At 55.4% G+C, this 16,836-nt stretch overlaps 6 non-coding genes across 6 annotated transcripts; all 6 read right to left on the bottom strand.

The window, feature by feature from the left end:
• Positions 1–1,489: 1,489 nt before the first annotated feature.
• Trnac-gca (transfer RNA cysteine (anticodon GCA)) lies at positions 1,490–1,561 on the bottom strand. Its single transcript has one exon. It is a non-coding gene; the product is annotated as a tRNA-Cys (tRNA).
• A 2,659-nt stretch (positions 1,562–4,220) lies between these two features.
• Positions 4,221–4,292, bottom strand: Trnac-gca (transfer RNA cysteine (anticodon GCA)). Its single transcript has one exon. It is a non-coding gene; the product is annotated as a tRNA-Cys (tRNA).
• Positions 4,293–6,952: 2,660 nt separating this feature from the next.
• Trnac-gca (transfer RNA cysteine (anticodon GCA)) lies at positions 6,953–7,024 on the bottom strand. Its single transcript has one exon. It is a non-coding gene; the product is annotated as a tRNA-Cys (tRNA).
• Positions 7,025–9,696: 2,672 nt separating this feature from the next.
• Trnac-gca (transfer RNA cysteine (anticodon GCA)) lies at positions 9,697–9,768 on the bottom strand. The gene has a single exon. It is a non-coding gene; the product is annotated as a tRNA-Cys (tRNA).
• Positions 9,769–12,440: 2,672 nt separating this feature from the next.
• Trnac-gca (transfer RNA cysteine (anticodon GCA)) lies at positions 12,441–12,512 on the bottom strand. The gene has a single exon. It is a non-coding gene; the product is annotated as a tRNA-Cys (tRNA).
• A 2,670-nt stretch (positions 12,513–15,182) lies between these two features.
• Trnac-gca (transfer RNA cysteine (anticodon GCA)) lies at positions 15,183–15,254 on the bottom strand. Its single transcript has one exon. It is a non-coding gene; the product is annotated as a tRNA-Cys (tRNA).
• Between the last annotated feature and the right edge of the window lie 1,582 nt (positions 15,255–16,836).

Below are 16,836 nucleotides of genomic sequence, written 5' to 3' on the forward strand. Positions count from 1 at the left end.
GGACGGTGTAAGAGAGGCGCTGACTTAAAGCCCGACCCATCCTCCTGCTCCTTACTTGCAGGGAGCATCTCAGCCTTAGGGGCACTCCAAGCCCCAGGATACTGTGCCCTCAAGGCACACGCAGGGAGCCCAAGTCAGTATAGGCCAGGGAGCCCCTGACCTGGAGTCAGGATGCTGTGAACACCGCGGAAGGGCTCTCCTCACAACTCACGTTGTCTAGGAAGCATGCTCTAGTCTGAGCCTTGCTACAGGGAGTGGACACCTTCCCTGTGGCCAGTCACCACCCCTCGGCAGTGCTGCAGCACCTCAGGGGACGCACGTCTGGCCTGGTCACTGCTTCACTCCACCCTCCCCTGCCTTTCCCACATTGTCGGGCTTCTGCAAGCCTGGCCCACGCCTGTACAGCAGGCCCACTGCTCAGCACCCATGGCTGAATGCACAGTCTTGCTGTTATTGACCTTAAGCTCGCCACATGCTGGGCACTGGGCTAACTGGTGCCGATAATTCTACCATTGAGTTTGCTTTCACATGGAATCACTGTGCAGTGGCAGGCCACTGTGCTTCCTTCTCTCATGTCAGCTTTCCTGGTGCTCTCCTCCAAGGGTTCTGAATCGAATCTGCCAGTGTCCCCTGGCTTCCTCACAAACTGCCTCGGAAATTGTGCCACCACGAAGGCTGAGTTGCTGCTACCCTGGCAAGTCCTGAGCAAAAGAAGCCTGACAGAGAACACAGTTAGGAAATGCTCTAGAAATCCTGCCTGAACCGGCAAACTGCAAAACAGTAAACAGATGAAATGTGCATTGGGCCACCCATCCATCCATCTGTAAGTCAAATTGGCCAACCAAAGAAGACAGACACACACACACACACACACACACACACACACACACACAAACACACTCACAGACATGCACTCAGACACACACACACACGCACGCGCACACACGCACACTCACACACACACCCACACAAGGCGTGTCTCCAAGCAGAAGTGTGTCACTTGACGGATGACACAAGCTTAGGATCTGACACTCTGGGGAGGCTGGACCAGCAGGAGAGCAAGTTGTTCACCCAGTGGGCCTCTTGATGACTCCCAAAAAAGTAGTGTCCATAACAAAATAGATGAAACATGCAGCACGTGAAGGCAACCAAATAAACAAAGAAACAAACCAACCAACCAGAAAAGCAAAGCAAAGCAAATAAAAGGAAAGCAAAGCAAAAAGAAAAAGAAAAAAAAAAGCAGGGAGAGAAAGGGGCAAGAACAGGGATGAAAAGGAGAAGGGTTAGTGAGGAAACTGCCTGCAAGGTCCTAGGTTCTATCACCTGTAGCCGAGAAAAGCAGGGAGTAAAACCCCTCCCGCAACCATGCCTTGTGCCAGGTACAGTCCTTGTCCCCAGAGACTTGGGATACCCAATGTAGGCAGAGAGTAGCCTGAGTGACTGGAAACAAGAGCCTTGTAGGTTTGGCAATAAAGTGGGTCACCACAGTAGGGGGCACCCGGATTTGAACCGGGGACCTCTTGATCTGCAGTCAAATGCTCTACCCCTGAGCTATGCCCCCACCTGGATAGGTGTGCGTAATAAGCACTGTAAAGCTGTGTAGACACACCTGCCTGTCACACACCTGACAGCTGAGCTTCAAGAGCCCGGCTGGCGTCATGCCCGCCCTGCCTCCCAGGCTGCCCTGACTTCCTTGGCACACCTGACCACCACGTCTTCTGCTCAGCAGCACTTCCCGGCCCCAGTCCCTGCCTCAGGCTCCGGCAGGCTTCAAAAGCCTGCCAGTCTGCACATACATTGGCCTCCACACTCAGCTCCAGCAGCCAGAGCAGCACTCCAGGAGGGAGTTACTCAGTAGACATTTTGGAGGCCGGGAAGGGTGGAGAGGGATGTGCCAGGGAGGGCCTGGGCTGGGGGCGTGGGTGGGGATGAGGGCTGGGCACAAGCAGAGATGCTTGGTTTCCCAGAGGACTCAGCAGACCCACTGCCTAAGGGACCTATGGCGGCTGTGCATCCACAAGGGGATTCCTGGCGTCCTCTGCTTCACAGACATAGCGGAGACCAAGATGTTGCTTGCGACCCTGAGCTGCATTGGCACAGACGCATAAAGGGTCACACTGGTGAAGCAAATACTTGGGACGCACGACCCTATGAGAAGCACCGTTCCAGGTCATGAGAAGGGACATCTTACCACCAAGCACTCTGGCAGAGCTGTGGAAGGACGGTGTGGGGGTCAAGACCCAAATTGCCTGTCATTGGCCGACGGGGATCTGGGGATCTGGGCCCAGACTGTTGGCTGCCCGGGCTCACAAGACAGTGGATGCCGCTTGCTCGCTGTGAAAGACCCTGGCAGCCCTACAAACTACCACAGCCCTCCATAGCTCTCGTGCAGGCCAGAAGAATAGGCAGCAGGGCCAGAACAATGGACGAGGGGCTGTGGCCCTAGATATCGCAAAGGATGGGGATAATGTGTCACTCCGGGGAACCTGGTAGGCACAAGACTCGGGGACAGAGGGAGCCAGCCATGGAGCCGGAGGAGTGCTACTGAGGTTGCCAGCAGTCACTTCTCTAGGAGCTCCCGTCATTGTACACAATGGAGATGAAAGATTCAGGGGTAGTGGACATAAACAGAAAGGACAGCAATGCAAGTGCACGGAGCCTAGCGCTAAGTCGAGGAGGACTGCAGCTGGATACAAGGACTGTGGTCAGGAGATGTCTCAGCGGTGGGAAGGGTGGGTGACGGGACGGTGTAAGAGAGGCGCTGACTTAAAGCCCGACCCATCCTCCTGCTCCTTACTTGCAGGGAGCATCTCAGCCTTAGGGGCACTCCAAGCCCCAGGATACTGTGCCCTCAAGGCACACGCAGGGAGCCCAAGTCAGTATAGGCCAGGGAGCCCCTGACCTGGAGTCAGGATGCTGTGAACACCGCGGAAGGGCTCTCCTCACAACTCACGTTGTCTAGGAAGCATGCTCTAGTCTGAGCCTTGCTACAGGGAGTGGACACCTTCCCTGTGGCCAGTCACCACCCCTCGGCAGTGCTGCAGCACCTCAGGGGACGCACGTCTGGCCTGGTCACTGCTTCACTCCACCCTCCCCTGCCTTTCCCACATTGTCGGGCTTCTGCAAGCCTGGCCCACGCCTGTACAGCAGGCCCACTGCTCAGCACCCATGGCTGAATGCACAGTCTTGCTGTTATTGACCTTAAGCTCGCCACATGCTGGGCACTGGGCTAACTGGTGCCGATAATTCTACCATTGAGTTTGCTTTCACATGGAATCACTGTGCAGTGGCAGGCCACTGTGCTTCCTTCTCTCATGTCAGCTTTCCTGGTGCTCTCCTCCAAGGGTTCTGAATCGAATCTGCCAGTGTCCCCTGGCTTCCTCACAAACTGCCTCGGAAATTGTGCCACCACGAAGGCTGAGTTGCTGCTACCCTGGCAAGTCCTGAGCAAAAGAAGCCTGACAGAGAACACAGTTAGGAAATGCTCTAGAAATCCTGCCTGAACCGGCAAACTGCAAAACAGTAAACAGATGTGCATTGGGCCACCCATCCATCCATCTGTAAGTCAAATTGGCCAACCAAAGAAGACAGACACACACACACACACACACACACACACACACACAAACACACTCACAGACATGCACTCAGACACACACACACGCACGTGCACACACGCACACTCACACACACACCCACACAAGGCGTGTCTCCAAGCAGAAGTGTGTCACTTGACGGATGACACAAGCTTAGGATCTGACACTCTGGGGAGGCTGGACCAGCAGGAGAGCAAGTTGTTCACCCAGTGGGCCTCTTGATGACTCCCAAAAAAGTAGTGTCCATAACAAAATAGATGAAACATGCAGCACGTGAAGGCAACCAAATAAACAAAGAAACAAACCAACCAACCAGAAAAGCAAAGCAAAGCAAATAAAAGGAAAGCAAAGCAAAAAGAAAAAGAAAAAAAAAAGCAGGGAGAGAAAGGGGCAAGAACAGGGATGAAAAGGAGAAGGGTTAGTGAGGAAACTGCCTGCAAGGTCCTAGGTTCTATCACCTGTAGCCGAGAAAAGCAGGGAGTAAAACCCCTCCCGCAACCATGCCTTGTGCCAGGTACAGTCCTTGTCCCCAGAGACTTGGGATACCCAATGTAGGCAGAGAGTAGCCTGAGTGACTGGAAACAAGAGCCTTGTAGGTTTGGCAATAAAGTGGGTCACCACAGTAGGGGGCACCCGGATTTGAACCGGGGACCTCTTGATCTGCAGTCAAATGCTCTACCCCTGAGCTATGCCCCCACCTGGATAGGTGTGCGTAATAAGCACTGTAAAGCTGTGTAGACACACCTGCCTGTCACACACCTGACAGCTGAGCTTCAAGAGCCCGGCTGGCGTCATGCCCGCCCTGCCTCCCAGGCTGCCCTGACTTCCTTGGCACACCTGACCACCACGTCTTCTGCTCAGCAGCACTTCCCGGCCCCAGTCCCTGCCTCAGGCTCCGGCAGGCTTCAAAAGCCTGCCAGTCTGCACATACATTGGCCTCCACACTCAGCTCCAGCAGCCAGAGCAGCACTCCAGGAGGGAGTTACTCAGTAGACATTTTGGAGGCCGGGAAGGGTGGAGAGGGATGTGCCAGGGAGGGCCTGGGCTGGGGGCGTGGGTGGGGATGAGGGCTGGGCACAAGCAGAGATGCTTGGTTTCCCAGAGGACTCAGCAGACCCACTGCCTAAGGGACCTATGGCGGCTGTGCATCCACAAGGGGATTCCTGGCGTCCTCTGCTTCACAGACATAGCGGAGACCAAGATGTTGCTTGCGACCCTGAGCTGCATTGGCACAGACGCATAAAGGGTCACACTGGTGAAGCAAATACTTGGGACGCACGACCCTATGAGAAGCACCGTTCCAGGTCATGAGAAGGGACATCTTACCACCAAGCACTCTGGCAGAGCTGTGGAAGGACGGTGTGGGGGTCAAGACCCAAATTGCCTGTCATTGGCCGACGGGGATCTGGGGATCTGGGCCCAGACTGTTGGCTGCCCGGGCTCACAAGACAGTGGATGCCGCTTGCTCGCTGTGAAAGACCCTGGCAGCCCTACAAACTACCACAGCCCTCCATAGCTCTCGTGCAGGCCAGAAGAATAGGCAGCAGGGCCAGAACAATGGACGAGGGGCTGTGGCCCTAGATATCGCAAAGGATGGGGATAATGTGTCACTCCGGGGAACCTGGTAGGCACAAGACTCGGGGACAGAGGGAGCCAGCCATGGAGCCGGAGGAGTGCTACTGAGGTTGCCAGCAGTCACTTCTCTAGGAGCTCCCGTCATTGTACACAATGGAGATGAAAGATTCAGGGGTAGTGGACATAAACAGAAAGGACAGCAATGCAAGTGCACGGAGCCTAGCGCTAAGTCGAGGAGGACTGCAGCTGGATACAAGGACTGTGGTCAGGAGATGTCTCAGCGGTGGGAACGGGACGGTGTAAGAGAGGCGCTGACTTAAAGCCCGACCCATCCTCCTGCTCCTTACTTGCAGGGAGCATCTCAGCCTTAGGGGCACTCCAAGCCCCAGGATACTGTGCCCTCAAGGCACACGCAGGGAGCCCAAGTCAGTATAGGCCAGGGAGCCCCTGACCTGGAGTCAGGATGCTGTGAACACCGCGGAAGGGCTCTCCTCACAACTCACGTTGTCTAGGAAGCATGCTCTAGTCTGAGCCTTGCTACAGGGAGTGGACACCTTCCCTGTGGCCAGTCACCACCCCTCGGCAGTGCTGCAGCACCTCAGGGGACGCACGTCTGGCCTGGTCACTGCTTCACTCCACCCTCCCCTGCCTTTCCCACATTGTCGGGCTTCTGCAAGCCTGGCCCACGCCTGTACAGCAGGCCCACTGCTCAGCACCCATGGCTGAATGCACAGTCTTGCTGTTATTGACCTTAAGCTCGCCACATGCTGGGCACTGGGCTAACTGGTGCCGATAATTCTACCATTGAGTTTGCTTTCACATGGAATCACTGTGCAGTGGCAGGCCACTGTGCTTCCTTCTCTCATGTCAGCTTTCCTGGTGCTCTCCTCCAAGGGTTCTGAATCGAATCTGCCAGTGTCCCCTGGCTTCCTCACAAACTGCCTCGGAAATTGTGCCACCACGAAGGCTGAGTTGCTGCTACCCTGGCAAGTCCTGAGCAAAAGAAGCCTGACAGAGAACACAGTTAGGAAATGCTCTAGAAATCCTGCCTGAACCGGCAAACTGCAAAACAGTAAACAGATGAAATGTGCATTGGGCCACCCATCCATCCATCTGTAAGTCAAATTGGCCAACCAAAGAAGACAGACACACACACACACACACACACACACACACACACACACACAAACACACTCACAGACATGCACTCAGACACACACACACGCACGCGCACACACGCACACTCACACACACACCCACACAAGGCGTGTCTCCAAGCAGAAGTGTGTCACTTGACGGATGACACAAGCTTAGGATCTGACACTCTGGGGAGGCTGGACCAGCAGGAGAGCAAGTTGTTCACCCAGTGGGCCTCTTGATGACTCCCAAAAAAGTAGTGTCCATAACAAAATAGATGAAACATGCAGCACGTGAAGGCAACCAAATAAACAAAGAAACAAACCAACCAACCAGAAAAGCAAAGCAAAGCAAATAAAAGGAAAGCAAAGCAAAAAGAAAAAGAAAAAAAAAAGCAGGGAGAGAAAGGGGCAAGAACAGGGATGAAAAGGAGAAGGGTTAGTGAGGAAACTGCCTGCAAGGTCCTAGGTTCTATCACCTGTAGCCGAGAAAAGCAGGGAGTAAAACCCCTCCCGCAACCATGCCTTGTGCCAGGTACAGTCCTTGTCCCCAGAGACTTGGGATACCCAATGTAGGCAGAGAGTAGCCTGAGTGACTGGAAACAAGAGCCTTGTAGGTTTGGCAATAAAGTGGGTCACCACAGTAGGGGGCACCCGGATTTGAACCGGGGACCTCTTGATCTGCAGTCAAATGCTCTACCCCTGAGCTATGCCCCCACCTGGATAGGTGTGCGTAATAAGCACTGTAAAGCTGTGTAGACACACCTGCCTGTCACACACCTGACAGCTGAGCTTCAAGAGCCCGGCTGGCGTCATGCCCGCCCTGCCTCCCAGGCTGCCCTGACTTCCTTGGCACACCTGACCACCACGTCTTCTGCTCAGCAGCACTTCCCGGCCCCAGTCCCTGCCTCAGGCTCCGGCAGGCTTCAAAAGCCTGCCAGTCTGCACATACATTGGCCTCCACACTCAGCTCCAGCAGCCAGAGCAGCACTCCAGGAGGGAGTTACTCAGTAGACATTTTGGAGGCCGGGAAGGGTGGAGAGGGATGTGCCAGGGAGGGCCTGGGCTGGGGGCGTGGGTGGGGATGAGGGCTGGGCACAAGCAGAGATGCTTGGTTTCCCAGAGGACTCAGCAGACCCACTGCCTAAGGGACCTATGGCGGCTGTGCATCCACAAGGGGATTCCTGGCGTCCTCTGCTTCACAGACATAGCGGAGACCAAGATGTTGCTTGCGACCCTGAGCTGCATTGGCACAGACGCATAAAGGGTCACACTGGTGAAGCAAATACTTGGGACGCACGACCCTATGAGAAGCACCGTTCCAGGTCATGAGAAGGGACATCTTACCACCAAGCACTCTGGCAGAGCTGTGGAAGGACGGTGTGGGGGTCAAGACCCAAATTGCCTGTCATTGGCCGACGGGGATCTGGGGATCTGGGCCCAGACTGTTGGCTGCCCGGGCTCACAAGACAGTGGATGCCGCTTGCTCGCTGTGAAAGACCCTGGCAGCCCTACAAACTACCACAGCCCTCCATAGCTCTCGTGCAGGCCAGAAGAATAGGCAGCAGGGCCAGAACAATGGACGAGGGGCTGTGGCCCTAGATATCGCAAAGGATGGGGATAATGTGTCACTCCGGGGAACCTGGTAGGCACAAGACTCGGGGACAGAGGGAGCCAGCCATGGAGCCGGAGGAGTGCTACTGAGGTTGCCAGCAGTCACTTCTCTAGGAGCTCCCGTCATTGTACACAATGGAGATGAAAGATTCAGGGGTAGTGGACATAAACAGAAAGGACAGCAATGCAAGTGCACGGAGCCTAGCGCTAAGTCGAGGAGGACTGCAGCTGGATACAAGGACTGTGGTCAGGAGATGTCTCAGCGGTGGGAAGGGTGGGTGACGGGACGGTGTAAGAGAGGCGCTGACTTAAAGCCCGACCCATCCTCCTGCTCCTTACTTGCAGGGAGCATCTCAGCCTTAGGGGCACTCCAAGCCCCAGGATACTGTGCCCTCAAGGCACACGCAGGGAGCCCAAGTCAGTATAGGCCAGGGAGCCCCTGACCTGGAGTCAGGATGCTGTGAACACCGCGGAAGGGCTCTCCTCACAACTCACGTTGTCTAGGAAGCATGCTCTAGTCTGAGCCTTGCTACAGGGAGTGGACACCTTCCCTGTGGCCAGTCACCACCCCTCGGCAGTGCTGCAGCACCTCAGGGGACGCACGTCTGGCCTGGTCACTGCTTCACTCCACCCTCCCCTGCCTTTCCCACATTGTCGGGCTTCTGCAAGCCTGGCCCACGCCTGTACAGCAGGCCCACTGCTCAGCACCCATGGCTGAATGCACAGTCTTGCTGTTATTGACCTTAAGCTCGCCACATGCTGGGCACTGGGCTAACTGGTGCCGATAATTCTACCATTGAGTTTGCTTTCACATGGAATCACTGTGCAGTGGCAGGCCACTGTGCTTCCTTCTCTCATGTCAGCTTTCCTGGTGCTCTCCTCCAAGGGTTCTGAATCGAATCTGCCAGTGTCCCCTGGCTTCCTCACAAACTGCCTCGGAAATTGTGCCACCACGAAGGCTGAGTTGCTGCTACCCTGGCAAGTCCTGAGCAAAAGAAGCCTGACAGAGAACACAGTTAGGAAATGCTCTAGAAATCCTGCCTGAACCGGCAAACTGCAAAACAGTAAACAGATGAAATGTGCATTGGGCCACCCATCCATCCATCTGTAAGTCAAATTGGCCAACCAAAGAAGACAGACACACACACACACACACACACACACACACACACACACACACAAACACACTCACAGACATGCACTCAGACACACACACACGCACGCGCACACACGCACACTCACACACACACCCACACAAGGCGTGTCTCCAAGCAGAAGTGTGTCACTTGACGGATGACACAAGCTTAGGATCTGACACTCTGGGGAGGCTGGACCAGCAGGAGAGCAAGTTGTTCACCCAGTGGGCCTCTTGATGACTCCCAAAAAAGTAGTGTCCATAACAAAATAGATGAAACATGCAGCACGTGAAGGCAACCAAATAAACAAAGAAACAAACCAACCAACCAGAAAAGCAAAGCAAAGCAAATAAAAGGAAAGCAAAGCAAAAAGAAAAAGAAAAAAAAAAGCAGGGAGAGAAAGGGGCAAGAACAGGGATGAAAAGGAGAAGGGTTAGTGAGGAAACTGCCTGCAAGGTCCTAGGTTCTATCACCTGTAGCCGAGAAAAGCAGGGAGTAAAACCCCTCCCGCAACCATGCCTTGTGCCAGGTACAGTCCTTGTCCCCAGAGACTTGGGATACCCAATGTAGGCAGAGAGTAGCCTGAGTGACTGGAAACAAGAGCCTTGTAGGTTTGGCAATAAAGTGGGTCACCACAGTAGGGGGCACCCGGATTTGAACCGGGGACCTCTTGATCTGCAGTCAAATGCTCTACCCCTGAGCTATGCCCCCACCTGGATAGGTGTGCGTAATAAGCACTGTAAAGCTGTGTAGACACACCTGCCTGTCACACACCTGACAGCTGAGCTTCAAGAGCCCGGCTGGCGTCATGCCCGCCCTGCCTCCCAGGCTGCCCTGACTTCCTTGGCACACCTGACCACCACGTCTTCTGCTCAGCAGCACTTCCCGGCCCCAGTCCCTGCCTCAGGCTCCGGCAGGCTTCAAAAGCCTGCCAGTCTGCACATACATTGGCCTCCACACTCAGCTCCAGCAGCCAGAGCAGCACTCCAGGAGGGAGTTACTCAGTAGACATTTTGGAGGCCGGGAAGGGTGGAGAGGGATGTGCCAGGGAGGGCCTGGGCTGGGGGCGTGGGTGGGGATGAGGGCTGGGCACAAGCAGAGATGCTTGGTTTCCCAGAGGACTCAGCAGACCCACTGCCTAAGGGACCTATGGCGGCTGTGCATCCACAAGGGGATTCCTGGCGTCCTCTGCTTCACAGACATAGCGGAGACCAAGATGTTGCTTGCGACCCTGAGCTGCATTGGCACAGACGCATAAAGGGTCACACTGGTGAAGCAAATACTTGGGACGCACGACCCTATGAGAAGCACCGTTCCAGGTCATGAGAAGGGACATCTTACCACCAAGCACTCTGGCAGAGCTGTGGAAGGACGGTGTGGGGGTCAAGACCCAAATTGCCTGTCATTGGCCGACGGGGATCTGGGGATCTGGGCCCAGACTGTTGGCTGCCCGGGCTCACAAGACAGTGGATGCCGCTTGCTCGCTGTGAAAGACCCTGGCAGCCCTACAAACTACCACAGCCCTCCATAGCTCTCGTGCAGGCCAGAAGAATAGGCAGCAGGGCCAGAACAATGGACGAGGGGCTGTGGCCCTAGATATCGCAAAGGATGGGGATAATGTGTCACTCCGGGGAACCTGGTAGGCACAAGACTCGGGGACAGAGGGAGCCAGCCATGGAGCCGGAGGAGTGCTACTGAGGTTGCCAGCAGTCACTTCTCTAGGAGCTCCCGTCATTGTACACAATGGAGATGAAAGATTCAGGGGTAGTGGACATAAACAGAAAGGACAGCAATGCAAGTGCACGGAGCCTAGCGCTAAGTCGAGGAGGACTGCAGCTGGATACAAGGACTGTGGTCAGGAGATGTCTCAGCGGTGGGAAGGGTGGGTGACGGGACGGTGTAAGAGAGGCGCTGACTTAAAGCCCGACCCATCCTCCTGCTCCTTACTTGCAGGGAGCATCTCAGCCTTAGGGGCACTCCAAGCCCCAGGATACTGTGCCCTCAAGGCACACGCAGGGAGCCCAAGTCAGTATAGGCCAGGGAGCCCCTGACCTGGAGTCAGGATGCTGTGAACACCGCGGAAGGGCTCTCCTCACAACTCACGTTGTCTAGGAAGCATGCTCTAGTCTGAGCCTTGCTACAGGGAGTGGACACCTTCCCTGTGGCCAGTCACCACCCCTCGGCAGTGCTGCAGCACCTCAGGGGACGCACGTCTGGCCTGGTCACTGCTTCACTCCACCCTCCCCTGCCTTTCCCACATTGTCGGGCTTCTGCAAGCCTGGCCCACGCCTGTACAGCAGGCCCACTGCTCAGCACCCATGGCTGAATGCACAGTCTTGCTGTTATTGACCTTAAGCTCGCCACATGCTGGGCACTGGGCTAACTGGTGCCGATAATTCTACCATTGAGTTTGCTTTCACATGGAATCACTGTGCAGTGGCAGGCCACTGTGCTTCCTTCTCTCATGTCAGCTTTCCTGGTGCTCTCCTCCAAGGGTTCTGAATCGAATCTGCCAGTGTCCCCTGGCTTCCTCACAAACTGCCTCGGAAATTGTGCCACCACGAAGGCTGAGTTGCTGCTACCCTGGCAAGTCCTGAGCAAAAGAAGCCTGACAGAGAACACAGTTAGGAAATGCTCTAGAAATCCTGCCTGAACCGGCAAACTGCAAAACAGTAAACAGATGAAATGTGCATTGGGCCACCCATCCATCCATCTGTAAGTCAAATTGGCCAACCAAAGAAGACAGACACACACACACACACACACACACACACACACACACACACACAAACACACTCACAGACATGCACTCAGACACACACACACGCACGCGCACACACGCACACTCACACACACACCCACACAAGGCGTGTCTCCAAGCAGAAGTGTGTCACTTGACGGATGACACAAGCTTAGGATCTGACACTCTGGGGAGGCTGGACCAGCAGGAGAGCAAGTTGTTCACCCAGTGGGCCTCTTGATGACTCCCAAAAAAGTAGTGTCCATAACAAAATAGATGAAACATGCAGCACGTGAAGGCAACCAAATAAACAAAGAAACAAACCAACCAACCAGAAAAGCAAAGCAAAGCAAATAAAAGGAAAGCAAAGCAAAAAGAAAAAGAAAAAAAAAAGCAGGGAGAGAAAGGGGCAAGAACAGGGATGAAAAGGAGAAGGGTTAGTGAGGAAACTGCCTGCAAGGTCCTAGGTTCTATCACCTGTAGCCGAGAAAAGCAGGGAGTAAAACCCCTCCCGCAACCATGCCTTGTGCCAGGTACAGTCCTTGTCCCCAGAGACTTGGGATACCCAATGTAGGCAGAGAGTAGCCTGAGTGACTGGAAACAAGAGCCTTGTAGGTTTGGCAATAAAGTGGGTCACCACAGTAGGGGGCACCTGGATTTGAACCGGGGACCTCTTGATCTGCAGTCAAATGCTCTACCCCTGAGCTATGCCCCCACCTGGATAGGTGTGCGTAATAAGCACTGTAAAGCTGTGTAGACACACCTGCCTGTCACACACCTGACAGCTGAGCTTCAAGAGCCCGGCTGGCGTCATGCCCGCCCTGCCTCCCAGGCTGCCCTGACTTCCTTGGCACACCTGACCACCACGTCTTCTGCTCAGCAGCACTTCCCGGCCCCAGTCCCTGCCTCAGGCTCCGGCAGGCTTCAAAAGCCTGCCAGTCTGCACATACATTGGCCTCCACACTCAGCTCCAGCAGCCAGAGCAGCACTCCAGGAGGGAGTTACTCAGTAGACATTTTGGAGGCCGGGAAGGGTGGAGAGGGATGTGCCAGGGAGGGCCTGGGCTGGGGGCGTGGGTGGGGATGAGGGCTGGGCACAAGCAGAGATGCTTGGTTTCCCAGAGGACTCAGCAGACCCACTGCCTAAGGGACCTATGGCGGCTGTGCATCCACAAGGGGATTCCTGGCGTCCTCTGCTTCACAGACATAGCGGAGACCAAGATGTTGCTTGCGACCCTGAGCTGCATTGGCACAGACGCATAAAGGGTCACACTGGTGAAGCAAATACTTGGGACGCACGACCCTATGAGAAGCACCGTTCCAGGTCATGAGAAGGGACATCTTACCACCAAGCACTCTGGCAGAGCTGTGGAAGGACGGTGTGGGGGTCAAGACCCAAATTGCCTGTCATTGGCCGACGGGGATCTGGGGATCTGGGCCCAGACTGTTGGCTGCCCGGGCTCACAAGACAGTGGATGCCGCTTGCTCGCTGTGAAAGACCCTGGCAGCCCTACAAACTACCACAGCCCTCCATAGCTCTCGTGCAGGCCAGAAGAATAGGCAGCAGGGCCAGAACAATGGACGAGGGGCTGTGGCCCTAGATATCGCAAAGGATGGGGATAATGTGTCACTCCGGGGAACCTGGTAGGCACAAGACTCGGGGACAGAGGGAGCCAGCCATGGAGCCGGAGGAGTGCTACTGAGGTTGCCAGCAGTCACTTCTCTAGGAGCTCCCGTCATTGTACACAATGGAGATGAAAGATTCAGGGGTAGTGGACATAAACAGAAAGGACAGCAATGCAAGTGCACGGAGCCTAGCGCTAAGTCGAGGAGGACTGCAGCTGGATACAAGGACTGTGGTCAGGAGATGTCTCAGCGGTGGGAAGGGTGGGTGACGGGACGGTGTAAGAGAGGCGCTGACTTAAAGCCCGACCCATCCTCCTGCTCCTTACTTGCAGGGAGCATCTCAGCCTTAGGGGCACTCCAAGCCCCAGGATACTGTGCCCTCAAGGCACACGCAGGGAGCCCAAGTCAGTATAGGCCAGGGAGCCCCTGACCTGGAGTCAGGATGCTGTGAACACCGCGGAAGGGCTCTCCTCACAACTCACGTTGTCTAGGAAGCATGCTCTAGTCTGAGCCTTGCTACAGGGAGTGGACACCTTCCCTGTGGCCAGTCACCACCCCTCGGCAGTGCTGCAGCACCTCAGGGGACGCACGTCTGGCCTGGTCACTGCTTCACTCCACCCTCCCCTGCCTTTCCCACATTGTCGGGCTTCTGCAAGCCTGGCCCACGCCTGTACAGCAGGCCCACTGCTCAGCACCCATGGCTGAATGCACAGTCTTGCTGTTATTGACCTTAAGCTCGCCACATGCTGGGCACTGGGCTAACTGGTGCCGATAATTCTACCATTGAGTTTGCTTTCACATGGAATCACTGTGCAGTGGCAGGCCACTGTGCTTCCTTCTCTCATGTCAGCTTTCCTGGTGCTCTCCTCCAAGGGTTCTGAATCGAATCTGCCAGTGTCCCCTGGCTTCCTCACAAACTGCCTCGGAAATTGTGCCACCACGAAGGCTGAGTTGCTGCTACCCTGGCAAGTCCTGAGCAAAAGAAGCCTGACAGAGAACACAGTTAGGAAATGCTCTAGAAATCCTGCCTGAACCGGCAAACTGCAAAACAGTAAACAGATGAAATGTGCATTGGGCCACCCATCCATCCATCTGTAAGTCAAATTGGCCAACCAAAGAAGACAGACACACACACACACACACACACACACACACACACACACACAAACACACTCACAGACATGCACTCAGACACACACACACGCACGCGCACACACGCACACTCACACACACACCCACACAAGGCGTGTCTCCAAGCAGAAGTGTGTCACTTGACGGATGACACAAGCTTAGGATCTGACACTCTGGGGAGGCTGGACCAGCAGGAGAGCAAGTTGTTCACCCAGTGGGCCTCTTGATGACTCCCAAAAAAGTAGTGTCCATAACAAAATAGATGAAACATGCAGCACGTGAAGGCAACCAAATAAACAAAGAAACAAACCAACCAACCAGAAAAGCAAAGCAAAGCAAATAAAAGGAAAGCAAAGCAAAAAGAAAAAGAAAAAAAAAAGCAGGGAGAGAAAGGGGCAAGAACAGGGATGAAAAGGAGAAGGGTTAGTGAGGAAACTGCCTGCAAGGTCCTAGGTTCTATCACCTGTAGCCGAGAAAAGCAGGGAGTAAAACCCCTCCCGCAACCATGCCTTGTGCCAGGTACAGTCCTTGTCCCCAGAGACTTGGGATACCCAATGTAGGCAGAGAGTAGCCTGAGTGACTGGAAACAAGAGCCTTGTAGGTTTGGCAATAAAGTGGGTCACCACAGTAGGGGGCACCCGGATTTGAACCGGGGACCTCTTGATCTGCAGTCAAATGCTCTACCCCTGAGCTATGCCCCCACCTGGATAGGTGTGCGTAATAAGCACTGTAAAGCTGTGTAGACACACCTGCCTGTCACACACCTGACAGCTGAGCTTCAAGAGCCCGGCTGGCGTCATGCCCGCCCTGCCTCCCAGGCTGCCCTGACTTCCTTGGCACACCTGACCACCACGTCTTCTGCTCAGCAGCACTTCCCGGCCCCAGTCCCTGCCTCAGGCTCCGGCAGGCTTCAAAAGCCTGCCAGTCTGCACATACATTGGCCTCCACACTCAGCTCCAGCAGCCAGAGCAGCACTCCAGGAGGGAGTTACTCAGTAGACATTTTGGAGGCCGGGAAGGGTGGAGAGGGATGTGCCAGGGAGGGCCTGGGCTGGGGGCGTGGGTGGGGATGAGGGCTGGGCACAAGCAGAGATGCTTGGTTTCCCAGAGGACTCAGCAGACCCACTGCCTAAGGGACCTATGGCGGCTGTGCATCCACAAGGGGATTCCTGGCGTCCTCTGCTTCACAGACATAGCGGAGACCAAGATGTTGCTTGCGACCCTGAGCTGCATTGGCACAGACGCATAAAGGGTCACACTGGTGAAGCAAATACTTGGGACGCACGACCCTATGAGAAGCACCGTTCCAGGTCATGAGAAGGGACATCTTACCACCAAGCACTCTGGCAGAGCTGTGGAAGGACGGTGTGGGGGTCAAGACCCAAATTGCCTGTCATTGGCCGACGGGGATCTGGGGATCTGGGCCCAGACTGTTGGCTGCCCGGGCTCACAAGACAGTGGATGCCGCTTGCTCGCTGTGAAAGACCCTGGCAGCCCTACAAACTACCACAGCCCTCCATAGCTCTCGTGCAGGCCAGAAGAATAGGCAGCAGGGCCAGAACAATGGACGAGGGGCTGTGGCCCTAGATATCGCAAAGGATGGGGATAATGTGTCACTCCGGGGAACCTGGTAGGCACAAGACTCGGGGACAGAGGGAGCCAGCCATGGAGCCGGAGGAGTGCTACTGAGGTTGCCGGCAGTCACTTCTCCAGGAGCTCCCGTCATTGTACACAATGGAGATGAAAGATTCAGGGGTAGTGGACATAAACAGAAAGGACAGCAATGCAAGTGCACGGAGCCTAGCGCTAAGTCGAGGAGGACTGCAGCTGGATACAAGGACTGTGGTCAGGAGATGTCTCAGCGGTGGGAAGGGTGGGTGACGGGACGGTGTAAGAGAGGCGCTGACTTAAAGCCCGACCCATCCTCCTGCTCCTTACTTGCAGGGAGCATCTCAGCCTTAGGGGCACTCCAAGCCCCAGGATACTGTGCCCTCAAGGCACACGCAGGGAGCCCAAGTCAGTATAGGCCAGGGAGCCCCTGACCTGGAGTCAGGATGCTGTGAACACCGCGGAAGGGCTCTCCTCACAACTCACGTTGTCTAGGAAGCATGCTCTAGTCTGAGCCTTGCTACAGGGAGTGGACACCTTCCCTGTGGCCAGTCACCACCCCTCGGCAGTGCTGCAGCACCTCAGGGGACGCACGTCTGGCCTGGTCACTGCTTCACTCCACCCTCCCCTGCCTTTCCCACATTGTCGGGCTTCTGCAAGCCTGGCCCACGCCTGT

Source organism: Cavia porcellus, unplaced genomic scaffold (assembly GCF_034190915.1).
Source record: "Cavia porcellus strain 051 isolate PalLab524CR breed Dunkin Hartley unplaced genomic scaffold, mCavPor4.1 scaffold_6, whole genome shotgun sequence".
Taxonomy (NCBI): domain Eukaryota; kingdom Metazoa; phylum Chordata; class Mammalia; order Rodentia; family Caviidae; genus Cavia; species Cavia porcellus.